The sequence below is a fragment of the Panulirus ornatus genome, chromosome 20 (genome assembly GCF_036320965.1).
Source record: "Panulirus ornatus isolate Po-2019 chromosome 20, ASM3632096v1, whole genome shotgun sequence".
Classification (NCBI taxonomy): Eukaryota; Metazoa; Arthropoda; class Malacostraca; order Decapoda; family Palinuridae; genus Panulirus; species Panulirus ornatus.
In genome coordinates this window covers 3,271,583-3,290,915 of record NC_092243.1, presented here as the reverse complement: position 1 = coordinate 3,290,915, position 19,333 = coordinate 3,271,583, and the positions used below count along the sequence as shown (strand labels likewise).

General features: G+C 47.3%; 1 long non-coding RNA gene across 2 annotated transcripts in view; it reads right to left on the bottom strand.

Annotated features, from left to right (window-relative positions):
* Positions 1–19,333, bottom strand: part of LOC139755875 (uncharacterized) — a 162,627-nt gene that overhangs the window by 11,818 nt on the left and 131,476 nt on the right. For both annotated transcript variants that reach the window (XR_011714188.1, XR_011714186.1), the window contains one exon: positions 7,865–7,906. This is a non-coding gene — a long non-coding RNA (uncharacterized lncRNA). The remainder of the gene's footprint in view (positions 1–7,864; positions 7,907–19,333) is intronic.

The following is a 19,333-nucleotide window of genomic DNA, read 5'->3' as shown; positions in this document are numbered from 1 at the left end:
GCCTCGGTTTTTCTATGCTCTCCAGCAACCGGAGGAAGAGTCCCTCATTTTCGAAAGACTGGCGCTGGTATTAGGTGTAAGGCCACGTATCTTTAGTGTCAGGGAAGTTAAAGACGTGATGAATGATCCAAACGCGTGAAATCTTTTAAAGGGGTTTTCTCGTTTGTTTTTCATGCTTCGGGGAACGGCCACCGTTTAACTGAAAACTTGTACTTTAACTTACTTTATATTAAGAGAAATATTGCATGTCTTGGTGAGCAGAAATAAGAAAAACATTGGCTTTAATAATATGCTGGAGTTATCGAAAGAGCGACACGGAAGCCCAGTATATGATACCATGTTCCAACGACGATGAACAGATCTTCACTCCATCCCATGGCCGTCCATGAACGTATACCTTACACTGCGACGACTCGACCTAGGCAGCCATGCCATCCTTCCTGGGGGCTCCACCCGTTGTAACGCTTCAGTCGACATAAGAATATTATCATTACCGGCTGGTGTGAGAGAGCTGGGGGTCGCGCTAACCCCACATCCTGTTCAGCACCCTCGCAACTTCCGGGGAACAGCAGCAGCGACAGACTGACTGCCTGCTCTACGGCCCACCGCCGTCGGAACATACACTCACCCTTACCTTCCACCAATCACCGGAACACGCTCACCGTCATCTTCCACTCGCTTCGGACATAGCCTCCACCTCCACTCTCACACGCCATCGTCATGCAGTCAACCTCTCTTTTCATCAACCTCCAGGCAACCACTATATCTAACGACATTACCAGGTTAACTTTCTCTTCCATCCACCACGGTGAGGTAGCCACCATCGTATTCCACCATCCACGGGGAATTAATCAAACTCCCCTTCCACCATCCACACGAGCCAAGCCACCATCCCTTCAACCATCCACACGGGCCAAACTATCATGCTTTCCACCAACCACAAGGACCTCAGTCATCTTCCCTTCCAATGTGACTAGCACTCATTTACTTCCCAAGCCTGAACAGCCCCCTTCCACCTCGGGCCCCATTTAATTCCCCTTCACCATCCCGACCCTTTCCACCCCTAGAGGTCCACGCAAATCACCTCCACCCCCCCTTTCTCATTAACCCAGTCCTCATCTACACATCTTCCATTTGGCCAGGCTTCACAGCTAAGCCCTCGCTCACCTGCCATGCCTTTATCCAGACCCCATTCACTTCCCTTGGTCTCTAGGCCAGCCCCCACCCACCTCTCCAAAACCCAGACAGTCCCCGTTCCCTTTGTAAAGCAAGGCCTTCACTAACTCCCATCACCTTCCTCAGGCCTCAGCCAGCCCCAGTCCCCTTCTTCATGTGTTAGCCAGCTCCCCTTCTGCCTCCCCAGCTCTCTAAGGGGGACAAGAGGCTCTTAAGAAAAAGTGCCAGTATAAATAACAGGGGAGATGGAGGGCCATGTGGGGTGTACCCAACCCGAGGAGTGACGGCGTCAGGCACCATGTGAGGAGGATGTTATGAGACCAGCCCGCCATCTGACGGCTGAGCCAACAAACTACGGAGTGTAAACAAAGGCACGAAAGGGAAAAAGGGTGTGCGACAGAAAACAGAATTATAAAGATCGGGTCGACTATTACAGGAAAGGATGGTAGGATGAAGCTAAGTTACGAGCAGGCAGTCGAATGAAGGAAACCCAGCGGAAGAGAGTTGGAAAATGTGCAACAGAAACATTGCATTAATCGTATATGCATTAGAGGTACTTAGTTCAGTTTAGCGCCACTCAGACACTGGTAATTAAGGCAGTATGATGAATGAAGAGGGAGATGAAAAAGGACAAAATTAGTGGGTGAAGCTGAATCATATCCATTTATTCCTCTATTTATAATTAATCAAGAAACATTTTCAAAGAAAGAGTCCTCTCTTTCGAAACTCTCGCAACAAATGGCTGCGCTACTTCAAGCAGCAGGAAAATGCGAACTCCTTTGGAGTGAGTTCTGGACGAGACTGTACTCCCAATCATACAGCCTCGCTAAAGTGACTTTTCACTTGCGGTGAAACCTCGAGTAGGCGGAGTTCCGTAAAAAAAAAAAAAAAATGAAGTAACAATATAAGACAAAAGGCACGTGGGTACAAGCAAACACAGCCAGCACCAGAAACCGGAAGACCGGAAAAGTGTAATAAAACTGAGGAAAATCTTGGACGTAAAACAGACGTGAATTAAAAGTAAAACAAACGCGGTTGATACGCTACGGAGGCTCCTCATCAGCGAAGGCCACAGGAGGAGGAAAGCAGAGACCTGCTGGGGGGGACCCCCATGAAGCCCCTCAGAGATGGTGAGGAACGTTCTATGAGGCGTCGGTGGGAAGGTGAGACATTCCGGCCCCACCACAGGCAGGCCAACGGTGTCTCCCAGCACGAGGGTGTGCTGCCGCCTCCCCCCAGCCTCCTCTCACAGTACTAGAATGTCCTGGCTCCCCCTAGCTCCTCTCCCATGATGCCACTGTGGGTGGGATATGCCAAAAACACACATGCTCCTGAGGCCGATGCAGCCTCACCTTATATCTCCCCAGAAGTTGGGTTCAGAATTCACAGGCTGGTCAATCCTCTATCCCTGGCCTGCTACCAAGCGCTGGCATCAAGTCTGGGCTCAACAAAGGCTTAGTCCCCTGCGACACAGCGCGAGGTGAGAGTTGAGTAATGTATTTTAACTTCACAACTGTGTTTCACGACTGTTCCAGTTTAATAACACAGGCGAAACGTTTCTGTAGCCTAAATACAATGCATCTCTCAGCATCACCCAACTTGTCTTATCAGGCAAGAGAGAACGTTATCATAATCCACCTCATAAGATAATTAATGATGTATGATTAAGTTATTCATGTGATGAGACTAATTAATGTATGATTAAGTTATTCATGTGATGAGACGATAGGTAGGTCGGACTGCCTTCCTTCATAGTAATCAAGTTACTCGTGACAGCCCTAGGCTCCCTCCTCCCTCCCGCCCCTACACATACATCATTACCTGGAGATCGTTAATCTCCTCTGCTGCTTACAGGGCACGTACCTCCTCACCACCCTTACTGCTGTGAATGAATGTCACCTACGTATACGGTACGGTTCGTGTCTATGTAACTATATTCCAAGTTAATGTGCGCACGAAAATACGAATATCTATATGTCATCATCATATGTGGTATGAGAAGAGAATGTTACACTAATAAATTACCTATTGCCTTTTTCACTATTTCTAAGAAGTTGAGCTCTGAAAAGATAGTAAAAATGGCAATTCGAAATCTTCGTTTCCAATTATCTCAAGAACAACGAACAAGCGTTTAGAAACTAGAAAACACAATAAATTCATTCATGCTAATAATGCTATGATTCTCAATGTAACATGTCTGAATGAAGATATCACACACACACACACACACACACACACACACACACACACACACACACACACACACGCACACCCAGAAGCCACCTAGCAACTCCATTATCTGTCCCTAAAACAACACTACTCACCTTTATCACACCAGATGCACCACGCGCTCACCAAACTCTGCGGCAGCCAGGCATACGGTATACATCACAACCTGCACAGCCACATTTTGGTCGGTCGGTCAGCAGACCAGCCTCACTGGTCAATGTGTTGGCTGACGTCATGGGGGTGAAAGGGAAGCGGAGGGGAGGATATTAATAACAGCAGCAGCAGCGGCGGCGGCGGCAGTGGTCCGCTGTGGACTGATATGAAATGAAACATTTCACTCGGAAACAAACGAGAGGTGCAGTGGCGGCTGTGACAACAGTGGGAAGAGGAGAGTGGGAAGAGGTCGGCATACGTGAGCCGAGGGATGACACGTACCCTAGGAATAAAAGAAATAGAACGGACGAGGCTGGAGGCAGCGGAGGCGAGGCTACACGACACAATGGTCCGGCTGATAATGTTAATTACACTAACGGGGGACTTACTGCCGAGGGGGTGGCAGGGGCGATTGAGGGAGGGAGGAAGAATGGAATAAGAGTGAGAGTGAGAGAGAGAGAGAGAGAGAGAGAGAGAGAGAGAGAGAGAGAGAGAGAGAGAGAGAGAGAGACGCACCGAGGGGAAGTCGAGTGACAGAGGAAGTACTGTGAGGTACGAAAATAGGGGAGTGGGTGATGTGAGGCAGGACGCGTTCACGTGAGGTCAGCAGTACACGAGAGGAACGATTAACAGGTTATGTGCCCGAGGAGAGTAATGGCGTCCGGGGGTCATTCATTTGAGGCAGAGACATGTCAGTGTTAGGGGGAGCGTGGGTCAAGGGCGAGTTGTCAGGAGGAAGTGTGGGTGAAACTGGAGCTGCGGGATAATGTGGACGAGAAAGTCCGTCGGTTTTGGAACCTTGTTTGTCTCAATGAACACAGATGGAGGGTAAGTTAGAGGAAAGGTTCGTGTGAGTCACGGGGTCACGCCAGTAAGGGAGAGACGTACATGAAAAGACAGGCACCATTATGAACACAGAAGGGAGGAGGAGAAGAATACACCCAGATAGTCGACATCCGGGGCCCCGCCCTGACCGCCGACATCGACGGTCGTAGCCTCTGTTTGTGATACATCTCCCACGGTCTAAAGCCTTATGAGGCTTAAGCTACAGAAATACTTTCCATCAACCTTTCTGAAACGGTTGACAGAAATCTCAAGTACCGGGAGGAGTGAGGAAGAGAGAAAGAGAGGGAGGGAGAGGAGGAGGGGAGAGCGAATAATGCGGAGGGAGAAGGAGGGAGGACCTAGCGCCATCTGTCTCTCCTTAGCGTGATGTATAATCCCCGAGGGAGCCAGAGGGCGGGGAGGGAGCGCCACACAAACAGCACTTGGTGCCCTGGGAGACCTATGGTCCTCCAAGCTCCCGTCAACCCATCCATCACTACACACAACGACCATTTCTCAAGTCTACCTTTCCCCACTTCTTCCTACGCCAACGCACACCATCGCTACACGTACACATACACACACAAAGCACGCCGGTAAAAGGCAAAAAAGGGCAACAAAAATACATCATCACCAACCCAATCACACACTCCAATACACCATCATGCACCTTAACATCCCATAACTGCATCCTGCTTCCTCACTTGTGCCTTCTCCGTGAAGTCTCTAATACCACAAGTAACCACAAAAATCAAATACTGAGAGAGAGAGAGAGAGAGAGAGAGAGAGAGAGAGAGAGAGAGAGAGAGAGAGAGAGAGAGAGAGAGAGAGAGAGAGAGAGAGAGAGAGAGAGAGAGAGAGAGTGTCTGTCACTACCCGAGACAGACCCAGGCCATGGGTGTTGGGGGATGGTTGACATACGCTGTGTGTGTGTGTGTGTGTGTGTGTGTGTGTGTGTGTGTGTGTGTGTGTGTGTGTGTAAGTGCGGGGAGGAGAGGCAGTCTTCTGGGGCTTCATGCGACCAGGTCCTCTACATCAGCTTCTTTCCTACGACGGGAGGATGGCACCTTCACCACTGCTGGTAATGACTGCATGACCCAAGGTACTCTACTCCACAACGTATACATACCTTGCATTAGTAACGCCATCATCTGTCGCGCCGCAGGAGTTCGTCGTGTGTTTAATATCTTGACACTTTACACCAGCTGGTCCTGAAATCTATTATTTGTTCGTGTGTGTCGTGTGCCCTACAGTACCAACCGCGAATTCAGTTTTTCCCCACGGAACTTAATACAAATGTTTGTTGACATTTTCCAAACAATATTTCAATCCATTCTTGTCTTACTCCCTATAACTATACGGCACTGCAGGCAACTCTAATCTAGTGTACCAGGGAGCAACCTTTCTGGTTATCATAATAACTATACTGCTGCACTACAGGCAACACAACAACCTTCAAGTTATCACTGTAACTTATGCTATAATCCAAGCGATTGAAGTGTTCCTTGTAAAACCATCGAGTTATTACATATAACTGCACGAGATACAAGCGTTCCATGGAACACCATTCTAGCTTTGCCTTACTCTTTATTTCGAGGTTCTAAAATCTTCAGGTACTGTCCAAGGTATGTATAAATAAAGGTATGATTAAAATACAGCAGTAGGGCGTACACACGCAAGTGTGAGCAGTTATAAACAGCCTCAGACAGTGATAAGTGATGGGTACCAGTGGGGAGCCATACTAAGTGGCAATTTTGGCGATGGTGACGACGTACACGGCGTGAGCAGCAATGATGGTGACGACGTACACGGTGTGAGCAGCAATGATGGTGATGACGTACACGGCGTGGGCAGCAATGATGGTGACGACGTACACGGCGTGAGCAGCAATGATGGTGACGACGTACACGGCGTGGGCAGCAATGATGGTGACGACGTACACGGCGTGAGCAGCAATGACGGTGATAGTGATGGTGTATGGTGGTGAGGGAGGTCGTGGTCTGGGTGGTGACGGTGAAATTTACCAGTAACGGCGATCAAAGCAACGGTCCCAGTGGTGGTGGAGGATGTCGAGACTTCCAGTGGTGACTGTGTTACAGCGGTAGTGGTGGTGACGCATCAGTGGCGAGGTACAGGGAGGTGCAGGTGCGGCAGCGTACCACACGTGCTCGAGTTACACAAATCCTCTAGAATCACGAAACACTAGCGGGTTCTTCCTGGCTAGGCTCCCCTTTGCCGCCTCCTCCACCGCTCGCCTTTACTACCACACACACACACACAAACATACACACGACCCTTGCCTTACGACGACGCCGGCCTATAAGCTTAGACTCGGCCTGGTTACTGACGTGAGAATAAACTTTCGAAATCTGAAACCTGAAATCTGACGTCGGGTTCCATTTAAAGACGTTATCCGATCAGGAGGGTAAGGGGGAGGAGGAGGAGGTGAGTAGTTCCCGGTGAAGGAGGGTCTGCACCAAGGACGTGTGATGTCACCGTGGCTGTTTAATCTGTTAACTGACAACTGAAGAGAGAGAGAGAGAGAGAGAGAGAGAGAGAGAGAGAGAGAGAGAGAGAGAGAGAGAGAGAGAGAGAGAGAGAGAGAGAGAGAGCGCCGACCGCGGAGTGCTGAAGTGGTCTGAGCATATGGAGAGCAAGACTGATGGGATACTGAAAAAGAGAATCTATTTGTTTGGAGCAGAAGAGGCAAGGGAAAGGAGAAGGAAGATGGATAGCGCAACGGAAGCGGAAAAATATCGGAGCTTAGGAATGCGAGAGGGCGAAAGGCTGCGCAAGACAAAAGGAATTAAAGCGGCGAGATGTATGTGTGGGAGGACGAGATGTTAAAATGGCCTCTACCAGGGTATATGAAGACTGGGACAAACCTTTGAGAGTAATCTGGAATTTGGCTGCGGATGGTGGGCTCTGGTTTCAGTAAATCCTACATGACACTAAGAGAATGAGTCTGTGCACAGACCGTCATTCGTCTGTCCCTGACGCTGCACGGACATGACAGGAAAAGATATTAGATATACAAAAAAAAAAAATATCCTTTCGGCTACGTTTAGATATGATAGATAAGGTCAAGGAAGATACAACTTGGTCAAGTATGGCTATATTTAGACAGCATGAAACCAAGACACTATCGAGTCAGTTAAAAGATTAGGTGAGGCTAAGACCAGCCAAGATTTCATAGCCAAGTGTAATTAGATTACATTACGTTTAAGTCAGTTCAAGGAGAATTCAGATTCTGAAAAGTACGAAAGCAGATGTACGGTTCTGACGTAACAGTTAGGTAAAGTGTAATATAGGTAACATAACGATAGGTCAAGCTTGCCGCCAAGTGGATGATACCAGCATCTTTACCAGTGTTTCAAGTCTTTCTTATACTTTCAACCAAGTTTCATACCATGAACAAGCAAAAAGAAAACGGAGAAGTTAGAGCTCAATTTTCTATGATGACAGAAGTAGTAGTACTCACACGTAAGTGAAAGGGACGTCTCGAATGGAACCACGTACGTACCTGAAAAGACAAAATTATCACATCAATTACTTCCGAACCACACAAGCAGCATGAGATATGAATGTACATATAAACATATAAGCATCCGACCTCTCCCAGACGAGACATAAGTGTACATACAAACATATAAGCATCCGACCTCTCCCAGACGAGACAAGACTGGTGATCACAGTTTAATTATCTTGAGTACGTTCTCCAGTTATCTCGCCTAAGATTAGATTCGTCGTTACCCCCATTTGGGTTACCTGAACAGCGAGCATAACTCGCATAGCGTGATACACCAGGAGTGGGGCCTCACTGGTCATGAGCACCAAATGGACACACTGCATCTCATGCGACACGTTAAGGCGCAATACACTACACATACATCATACTTACCACAACAAAAACTACAGCATCAAACAGCCTGGTAAACCAGACTCCTGACCAGGAGAGATTCGTCGCCAGCACCACCGTAAGGTATGTGTGAGACGAGGATTTCCAACAATGAATTCAAACCGGAGCCATCCAAGAAACATCATATAAACCAACAACAAATCTCATGTACAATATATATATATATATATATAGGAGGTCAAGAGAAAGGTGCAAGAGGTGAAAAAAAGGGCAAATGAGAGATGGGGTGAGAGACTATCAGTAAATTTTAGGGAGAATAAAAAGATGTTCTGGAAGGAGGTAAATAGGGTGCGTAAGACAAGGGAGCAAATGGGAACTTCAGTGAAGGGCGCAAATGGGGAGGTGATAACAAGTAGCGGTGATGTGAGAAGGAGATGGAATGAGTATTTTGAAGGTTTGTTGAATGTGTCTGATGACAGAGTGGCAGATATAGGGTGTTTTGGTCGAGGTGGTGTGCAAAGTGAGAGGGTTAGGGAAAATGATTTGGTAAACAGAGAAGAGGTAGTAAAAGCTTTGCGGAAGATGAAAGCCGGCAAGGCAGCAGGTTTGGATGGTATTGCAGTGGAATTTATTAAAAAAGGGGGTGACTGTATTGTTGACTGGTTGGTAAGGTTATTTAATGTATGTATGACTCATGGTGAGGTGCCTGAGGATTGGCGGAATGCGTGCATAGTGCCATTGTACAAAGGCAAAGGGGATAAGAGTGAGTGCTCAAATTACAGAGGTATAAGTTTGTTGAGTATTCCTGGTAAATTATATGGGAGGGTATTGATCGAGAGGGTGAAGGCATGTACAGAGCATCAGATTGGGGAAGAGCAGTGCGGTTTCAGAAGTGGTAGAGGATGTGTGGATCAGGTGTTTGCTTTGAAGAATGTATGTGAGAAATACTTAGAAAAGCAAATGGATTTGTATGTAGCATTTATGGATCTGGAGAAGGCATATGATAGAGTTGATAGAGATGCTCTGTGGAAGGTATTAAGAATATATGGTGTGGGAGGCAAGTTGTTAGAAGCAGTGAAAAGTTTTTATCGAGGATGTAAGGCATGTGTACGTGTAGGAAGAGAGGAAAGTGATTGGTTCTCAGTGAATGTAGGTTTGCGGCAGGGGTGTGTGATGTCTCCATGGTTGTTTAATTTGTTTATGGATGGGGTTGTAAGGGAGGTAAATGCAAGAGTCCTGGAAAGAGGGGCAAGTATGAAGTCTGTTGGGGAGGAGAGAGCTTGGGAAGTGAGTCAGTTGTTGTTCGCTGATGATACAGCGCTGGTGGCTGATTCATGTGAGAAACTGCAGAAGCTGGTGACTGAGTTTGGTAAAGTGTGTGGAAGAAGAAAGTTGAGAGTAAATGTGAATAAGAGCAAGGTTATTAGGTACAGTAGGGGTGAGGGTCAAGTCAATTGGGAGGTGAGTTTGAATGGAGAAAAACTGGAGGAAGTGAAGTGTTTTAGATATCTGGGAGTGGATCTGTCAGCGGATGGAACCATGGAAGCGGAAGTGGATCATAGGGTGGGGGAGGGGGCGAAAATTTTGGGAGCCTTGAAAAATGTGTGGAAGTCGAGAACATTATCTCGGAAAGCGAAAATGGGTATGTTTGAGGGAATAGTGGTTCCAACAATGTTGTATGGTTGCGAGGCGTGGGCTATGGATAGAGATGTGCGCAGGAGGATGGATGTGCTGGAAATGAGATGTTTGAGGACAATGTGTGGTGTGAGGTGGTTTGATCGAGTAAGTAACGTAAGGGTAAGAGAGATGTGTGGAAATAAAAAGAGCGTGGTTGAGAGAGCAGAAGAGGGTGTTTTGAAATGGTTTGGGCACATGGAGAGAATGAGTGAGGAGAGATTGACCAAGAGGATATATGTGTCGGAGGTGGAGGGAACGAGGAGAAGAGGGAGACCAAATTGGAGGTGGAAAGATGGAGTGAAAAAGATTTTGTGTGATCGGGGCCTGAACATGCAGGAGGGTGAAAGGAGGGCAAGGAATAGAGTGAATTGGAGTCATGTGGTATACAGGGGTTGACGTGCTGTCAGTGGATTGAATCAAGGCATGTGAAGCGTCTGGGGTAAACCATGGAAAGCTGTGTAGGTATGTATATTTGCGTGTGTGGACGTGTGTATGTACATGTGTATGGGGGGGGGGGGGGTTGGGCCATTTCTTTCGTCTGTTTCCTTGCGCTACCTCGCAAACGCGGGAGACAGCGACAAAGTATAAAAAAAAAAAAAAAAAAAAAAAAAAAAAAAAATATATATATATATATATATATATATATATATATATATATATATATATATATATATATATATATCACTCTTCAAACTGGAGACAATTACAGTGGAAAACAAGTCTGTCTTGGAGTGCATGTATTCCGCTAATATCAATAATCCCAAAGAAAAAAATCTTGTTTTCTGTTTCTGTATGAGTGAAATTCAGGCATGGGGAAGTGGAGGACCTCACTTCGACTGATGAACCTGGAAACTGGAGGTCGGGTATTTAAAAAAAAAACTTTATACTTGCACCAGTGTTGTAAGAACACACACACACACACACACACACACACACACACACACACACACACACACACACTGACGGTAAAACACGTTGATATATTAAATATCTCTTAGCTTTACTCATCTCACACACACACACAGGATTGCTCTAATCACTAGTCAATATATGCAGATTTCATTGCTCGAGGGCTGGGGTTGTGGAGGGAGGCAGGGAGGCACACCTTATGCTCATAACAACCCTGGGACACTGGTCTAGGGGAAATACGAACAACCCTCCCTGAACTCGACAATATCCTTACCACGGTAATAAAAATTACTTTAAAATTCAAAGAGACGCGACATGAAGTTAATCTACATCATGTACGCAGTGAAACACTGCCCCGTCGGTTTAGTAATCCTGCTCCTCCTTACACAAGTAATTAACAACCACACTCACTGCAACACTGTCCAGTCAATTAAAGTAACGCTGCTTCTTACGGAAGTAATTACCTACCACACTCACGGTAACAATGTCTCGCCAATCAAAGTAATACTACTCCTCAGATGTGCAACAATGTCTCGTCAATTAAGGTAATAACTGCTCCTCATGCGAGTAATTAACTACCACACTCAGCGCAACAATACCTCGTCAGTTAAAGTAATACCGGCTCCTTACAACAAGCCTCACTATGGAGGTACGTCTACCCCCAACACGCTACTCACACGCTCGTTATAATTAAGCTGGGAAAGCGACGTCCCCCGCTGTCAGGGAAGCCCTGACTAACAACAACACCCCCTCAGCGGGCGACCATGAAAATAACCCATTACCAACACACACACACACACACACACACACACACACACGCCGTGTTGCTACGTCAATAAACAACACACGAAAGGACGATTAAATCGCGTCAGTTTATATCTGTCGCGTCGGTCCCGCATGGCAACGCTTTTTCGTTCAGGATCTGCAAGGTTTTCATTTGAAGTGTTTGCTTATGTCCTAGAACACAACAGCACGACCCTTGAACATGACCGTGCGACCATTGTTCACGACGGTACGGCCCTTAATCACGATGGTACGGCACAACGGTACAACCCTTGGGTATCATGGCCTGACACATGACCTGAAACTTTAGGGTCAGGTCAAAGATCACGCCCGTCACACCCAAGGGTCGGTCCCGCTGCGCTCAAGGGTCATTCCCTCCAGCTCAAGAGACTAAGTTCACACAGATCTTACACAAAATCTCGCCTCTGGAAAACATAATGGAAAAAACTAATACTTGTGAGGGCAGGGAGGCATGTCGGAGGCCCACCATGGTCCGCTTGGCCTGGCCAGAGTGAGGTGGCTGCGTGGACCGGGTCATGGTGAACCGGATCCAGGAGGGACCCGCAGTGGTGCACAGTCCCAGTGTACGGCTCCACGTAACCGATGCATAAGGACCCGCCATAGTGAGATGGTTTACACCGGGCCCAACTAACCACACCATGAGGACCCGTCGCGACGCGGGGCCCCTCGAGGATATCTCAGATCACAGAAAACCAATTTCGTAATTTACATGACGACTAAGGCGACAGCTGCAAGATGACTCAACTCAATAGAACGGCTTAAGCTGACTGCTTAACTTACTCCTCCCCCGGGGGAAAGCTGCGGGCACGGCACATGTGTTTCCTATGAGTAGCGGTAGTTCAGCATGAGCGAGGACATGCGGAGGAGTCTGGCGAGAAGCATAAGCGTAGACATGTGAGGGAGTATGATGGAGTCTGGCGGGTGTTAACCAGCAGACATGGTGGGGATATGGCGTGTGAGGGGATTATCGGGGGTACAATAAATAAGGCATCAAGGACACGATTCCAGAAAATCCCCATGCACCAAAAAAAAAAAAAAACTATTCACCTGTATACACAACCTTCTGTGCCATTTCACGCTATTCCTTCCCCAGTCCCACCTACTCTCCCTCTCTTACAACCGCCCTATTACAAGAGGGGTAGGGAGGGAGGGAGGGAGGGGGAGTATGTGTCATAATCTCTGCCAGTCGACCTTCTAACAGCGGCGGAGGCGGTTGGTAATGGCGGTAGTGGTGAGGATGGGTCAGGGGTGAGCAGCGGCGCGCCACAGACGAACGAGGAAATGTTAAAAATGGTTGTCATTTCGAGAAGCGACGAAGTTGATGTTCCTCGGGCCGAGTCACGACAGCCTCCCCCGTCGTAACAGCGACGACTCCGAGACTGTCGGCACTATATCCTAAGAGTACATACACGACACACTTGATTACCGAAGTGACAAACAGCTGGGCGTGTAAGAGACGTCTGATGACAGGGGCCCTTGTCAGACTGAGGCCCGGTAAATCTTTTAACAACTTCAGCACTGTCCACGACCCGTTCCCGCAGTACTCACCCCGTCGCAACACAAGTCATTGGCGGACACACTCAGGTCTTTCGGCGGGTGTCAACGGTAGTGGTCGGGGCCCCATGAGGACCCCCGGGGACTACTGGTCAGGTAGTACAACACCACCGGTCTCCACGTAGTGTATCCCGGGCTACACACTGTTCCTCACCAAGGCCGAAGGTGAATAATTTCAATAACACGCCCCAAGCCAGCTCGCTGCCACCACCGTGCCGGCACCACCGCCAGAAACATTATGTATCTTTTATTTTTTTTCATATGACAAAGACTTCCGTCAGGGTCAGATGTCCTCACCGCAGCAAGGCTTTGACAGAAAAAAAAGGGGGAAAATTTTCATCATCCTGAGTTTCTAAGGGATGGAAAAAACTCTTTTTTTAAATGAAGGAGAGGTAAAATACATACGATATATTTCTCCCGTTTGTTCTGTACGGCTGTGACTGACATCCTGTCTGTATATAATCAAATAAAGAACTGAACTTTATTTCAATATAGTCGGAGTGATTTTTGACTGTGGTTCATGATAAGTGTTTGATTATGATAGTTAAAGTTGGATGCGAGTCATTTTCGTACACTTATGACTCGAGTCTTTCATCCACCTTATACTGACATTAACTCAGGAAAAAATTCTAATCTTGAAAGGGTAATAAGTGCTTTGGTAAGTGTTATCATCGGGTCTGTTTCTCCCGTCTTTAAAAGGTTCGCGAAAACCACCGTCTCATTTCTGCAGAGGCCGTGGTTGCTCTGTTGTGTTCACAGAAGGTAACGTCATCAGACATTCTGATAACTAAAAAGGAATCAAAACTTCTTCCGAAATACCATGGCATTCACATCGTCGCTTTCTATATTTCTTCGTATCCTCGTTAACCAGCAGGTTATTAACAGACATTCAACATTCCTTTATCCATCTATGGTTGATATGGTTTTCTTGTCACTCCCTCACAATACCTCACAATCCCCCTAATGAGTGTACATCATCAACATTATAGAGTCAAGAGGTTATCTTCTCGTAATTTCCCAGGTCACGTTCCTCTCCCAGGGGGGTGGCTCAAAAGGTCAAAGGTCACGTAAGGGTTAAAAGGGTATACGTGGTTACTGGGGAGCAGGGGAAGGTGGGGGGTTGATGCAGGCTTGTTTTCAATCGTCCTTTGTGTGCTGTGTTCATGTGTGTGTGTGTGTGTGTGTGTGTGTGTGTGTGTGTGTGTGTGTGTGTGTTCATGCGTGTGTGTGTACGTGGGGCGGCATGCATATGCAAGAGGGTATATTCATGTGTACGTATATCTACACTTCGCATGTGTTTGTATGAAAGTTAGAATAATGAATAATAAAGAACGATTTACTAAATTCATACAGCCACTCGATTAAATAAACACAGTTCATGAATTACATAACTGGGGGTTCATAACAGTAAATGGTAATCACAAAAGACCTTTAGGATACTTCTGCGCTTTGGACAAGCACAAGACTGAAGTCTATCTACATAATAAATGAAGTCTTTCAGAGCAAATTTCATGGTTTATACATTATACATTTAGTGGCGAGTTGTTGAAAATTACGTGATGCAAACTTGTACATCAGTTGAATTGCAGGAGTACTGTGATATCACACATCAAGTATTCAATGGTGAAGATTTTGTAAGGTAAAGCTACATACTGACTAAATTGCAGTATTACTGTGTTAACATACGTACTTAATGGTGAAAAGTAAATGACGCAGAGTTACACACTTGCTGAGCGGCAGTAATACTGTCTTGACAAATGCATTTAATGGTGAACATTATGTGATGAATGCTTTCTCGTTGATTGCGTTACAAAGATATCGTAATTGGCATACACATAACGTTGAGAAAACAGCTATTCGTTCGCTTAGCTGTGCAAGTCTTAATGGATTGCTTATAACATTCACAACAGCAGCAGTAATTGGCATACACATAACTTTGGGAAAACAGCTATTCGCTCGCTTAGCTGTGCAAGTCTTAATGGATTGTTTATGACATTCACAACAGCAGCAGGTACAAGACAATTCTTGTATCTGTCCGAGCACTGGAGGTACGAGGAGACTGTGGCGAGGGACGTAGCGCGATCGGGCGACCGCCTCCCCCTGACCCTCGAGGAAATATACGGACGTGCATTAGTGTGTGTGTGTATGAACGTGTGTGTGTGGGGGGGGGGGTGCGCTATCTAGTTTCTTTGTGTCAATACAAAGTTCGTATTTGTATATTGTGTGTGAGCAACACCATAAACACATTCCTCTCAAGAACACCTGCGTATAGAGGTGTGTGTGTGTGTGTGTGTGTGTGTGTGTGTGTGTGTGTGTGTGTGTGTGTGTGTGTGTGTGTGTGTGTGTGTGTGGGCAGACGTGCACGTGCGATTTCATGTTACAATCTGGGCTACATTTACCAGCTCCAAGGCAGGGTCCGGAGCTTCTTTTTACCTCACTACCTTGCCCAAAGGCAAACCTTCCTTTACGAGTACTTGATCTACTGGACTGTTTGTTCCTTATATCCGCATGGTAACACAATCATTGCACTTAAAATTATCATTAAGAACATTCGGCGGGAACGTGTGATTGACTCTGGAATACGCAGAGCGCTAGGTTGGTTCCTCCCATAATGTTTTGCTCACATTCGCTCGTAGTAAAGTGGGGAAGACTCTTAGATTCCACATGTCGTCTCCGGCGTGATTACAGCCGTCAGGGAATACTCAGAACTGGCTCTCTGCTCCCCACCCCAAGCCACACACGTGAGGAGGGCTGGGTTGCTGGCTGGGGAAGCAAGGCGCCTGTCTGCATACAATGGACCCCACTATTCGACGAGTTAGAGAACACGCGGAGGCATAATACCCCATAGTGATCCTTAAGTCCCGATTATCTGCTCAAAAACATTACAAAATAAAATTCTGAATCCTGCGCTTCTGTAATGCACACATTCCAGGTCAAGATCCTTCACCATACCTTATGATGGTTTCGGGTGTGTTTCTACTCAGGCACAGCTCACATTATGGAACCACTAAGGTCCGGAAATGGAGGCTCTTGTACCCTGGGCCGTCGCTGGGTCGGAGCACATCCCCCCTCCCTCCTCCTCCCCCGGCAGGACAGGATGTATCCCTACAACACATTCTCCCCAGACTGGGACTCCCCCGGACATCGAGGACAGATAGCCACTTCAATCCGCTAGGGTACGAAGGCTGTGATCGGCGTTATGTTTTCATGTTTACTTCGGGAGGTATCGAGGTGTCGTATCTTCAGTGATGCCGTAAACGCTCTCTGCAAAAATCGCAAGACGAGGTTCCCGAATGTTATTATTTCCGTGCTATATCCAGGTTAACGGTAAACAATGACGGTGCATTATATTAGTTTCCAATCTCACCTTCTCCCTCCCTTCCGTTATGAAGAGACACATCATCCCCCACTTATCGTACTATCCTCAGCGACGTACTGAAGTTTCTGGTGCCTATTTGTAAGTCTCCATCATGTCACAAAAAGTCTGCCACACTTAATTCCCAGCGCCGGCTGTGGAACACACTCCGCTGCCAAAACTTGTGTTCCTGTAATCCCTATGAAGTGAGTGAGTGAGGTCAGATGAGCTGTACGGCAGGAGGAGGCCTACACGAAAAAATGCCATAGGCTACGATGCCAGCCAACCGTAGGGCAGTGACCTCCGGCTTACCATACAAAAACACAACGGCAGCGAACGACCGAGGAGACACTGTAAGCACCGCAGGTTTCGGGAGATTATCTTCCAATAATATGAACAAAACTTAACAGTCTGTTAACAGTTCAGTTGATGCGATGAAAAAAAATCATCCATCCGAAACGCAATATCTGCAATATGACGTGAAATGAATAACTGGTGTGTGTGTGTGTGTGTGTGTGTGTGTGTGTGTGTGTGTGTGTGTGTGTGTGTGTGTGTGTGTGTGTGTGTGTGTGTGTGTGTGTGTGTGTGTGTGTGTGTGTGGACTGGTGGAGTGGGGAGGAAGGCAGATGGGCTGACGTAATTACTGTAACCATCCCCCACTCTGTCACGCGTCTGACAAAACAGGTTCGCAGGTATACGACTCCAGAGGGATAGCCGGCAGGTATACACTCTTCGAGGTGAAGTCGGTGCCTCTAAATTAACAGGGAGGCGCCTGAGGATCATGCCTCGACGGAAGCACACCTGGGGACACCTTCTGAAAATGGAAGCTTGGGACATCCACGCGAAAGCGGGAGAAAGGTCGAAACAAGTTGGAAATGCGACGATGCATGACGAGGATCTCGAGGGGGTCCTTGGAAACAATGGAGAAAGAACTCATGGGGGAAAATAATGCAAAATACATGTAAGGGAGAAAGAACTCACGTGGAAGGTGCAAGATATACATGGAGGAAAGATAGAACAAGTTAAAGGTGCAAGAAATACAAAGCAGAAAGTAGATAAGTAAACGTGAAGAAAACGTGAGTTAAGAGGGGAGGTGCATTAAGTAAACGTGAAGAAAACGGGAGTCAAAGAAGATGTGGATAAGCACACATGAGGAAAACGGGAATCAAGAAAGACGTGTGGCGGGTACACAGGTCACTGGGAAGACCTACTCCAAGTCTAAAATATCCGGGGCTCGTCTATATCCCCCGTACACTGACGGCGCAAGGAATGTGTGTGTACATGACGGCCTCCTCAGCTGACCACCTCCGTTTTAACAACCAACTTTTTGTATCGTGAAGGGACTGACTGTCTACGAACTTTTATAATACATCCCCCTGTATGACCATTACTTCATCAGCACTGCTGACCAAGATGTTAACCCTACTGAGTACGACGGCAATGACCCTTAAGCACAAAGGTGCGACCCACAAGTATGATGTCCTGACCCATTAGGACATGACTATTCGCCTCTAACGCCTAAATCAACTTAACCTCTACATTTCCACTGGGTTCAAGTGTGCACGTTGTAAACATGGGGTTGAGAAACCACGGAAAATAAGGAGCGGGTGCGCAAAAGGAGATAAAGTAGGTGTAACGGATCTGGTGGATGTAAAAGGTGTGACTGAGAGTTAAGAAAAGGCAGGTCAAGAGACCACGAACGATGTCAGAAAAAGAGGCGGGTCGGGAGGGAACCCCAGAAGGAATCACCTATCGTACAGTAACACACATCACCCAGGGATAATGGCTGAAATTACCTGGGTGTATAATAACCAGGAAAACAATGCAGCGTTTATCTAGAGAAGAATGATGATAATGATGGTGGAAGACGACAAGCAGATAATTACGGCAGCCGTGCTAAGGCACACGGGCTGCGGACCGTTGTCACTGATGCACACAAGCGGCTGGCTGGCTGGTCGGGAGGTCACGGGGTGTACGCCACTCGCTGGGGGAGGGGGGGGGGTTTACAAGGTATGGGCAAGCCGCGGGGGAGCGGGTGGAGGGACTGAGGCAGCGGGGGTGAAGGGAAGATGAAGAAAGTACGTACATCAACATATAAAAACGATGGATCTAACAGGGAATGTGTTTGTGTTGAAAATAACCCTAACTTTGGGTCACACTCACAAAACACCACGACTGAAAACGCTGAGAAAAACCCTGGCCAAACACCGTCGAATTCTTAGGAGTCGTGAACAGCTCGTTAAAAGAGAGGGGCATTCCGTGGCAGTGGCAGCTTGCAGACGGGAGTGAAGCAGAGCATGTGTCCACAAGATGGCGACGGAGGGAAATCTGGATGTAACTGATATGAAGAGTGGCTAATCTTAAACCCAATATATCAGACCAGCATACACGAGGAGGACCGAACCTGTGTTTTCTGAATTTCAGGGGGGACTGTCTGAGTTTACATGATACAGAAAGTTATTCATGTTTCAAAATGGAAAACGAGGCTTCGAAGCGCAAAGTATCACAATGAATAATGATGTAAAGGAGGAAGGGGATGTGTGGGGGGGAGGGTGAAATAACTCTATCAACGTCGAGGCAGACTAGGGCAGCAGCAGCAGCTCCGCGGAAGACTTACATTAGCACCATGTTTGCCGGGGCTCGTAAAAAGCCCCCGGCATCCGTGCGTGGTGGGATGAATGCCCGGCCCGAGACGGGACCCCAGCTCACGGTCACCACCATCTCAACAGTTCCCGGACCCAGTCCCAGCAAGGCATCCACCACCCTCTGCCCACCTCCCTCCCATTCAAGTC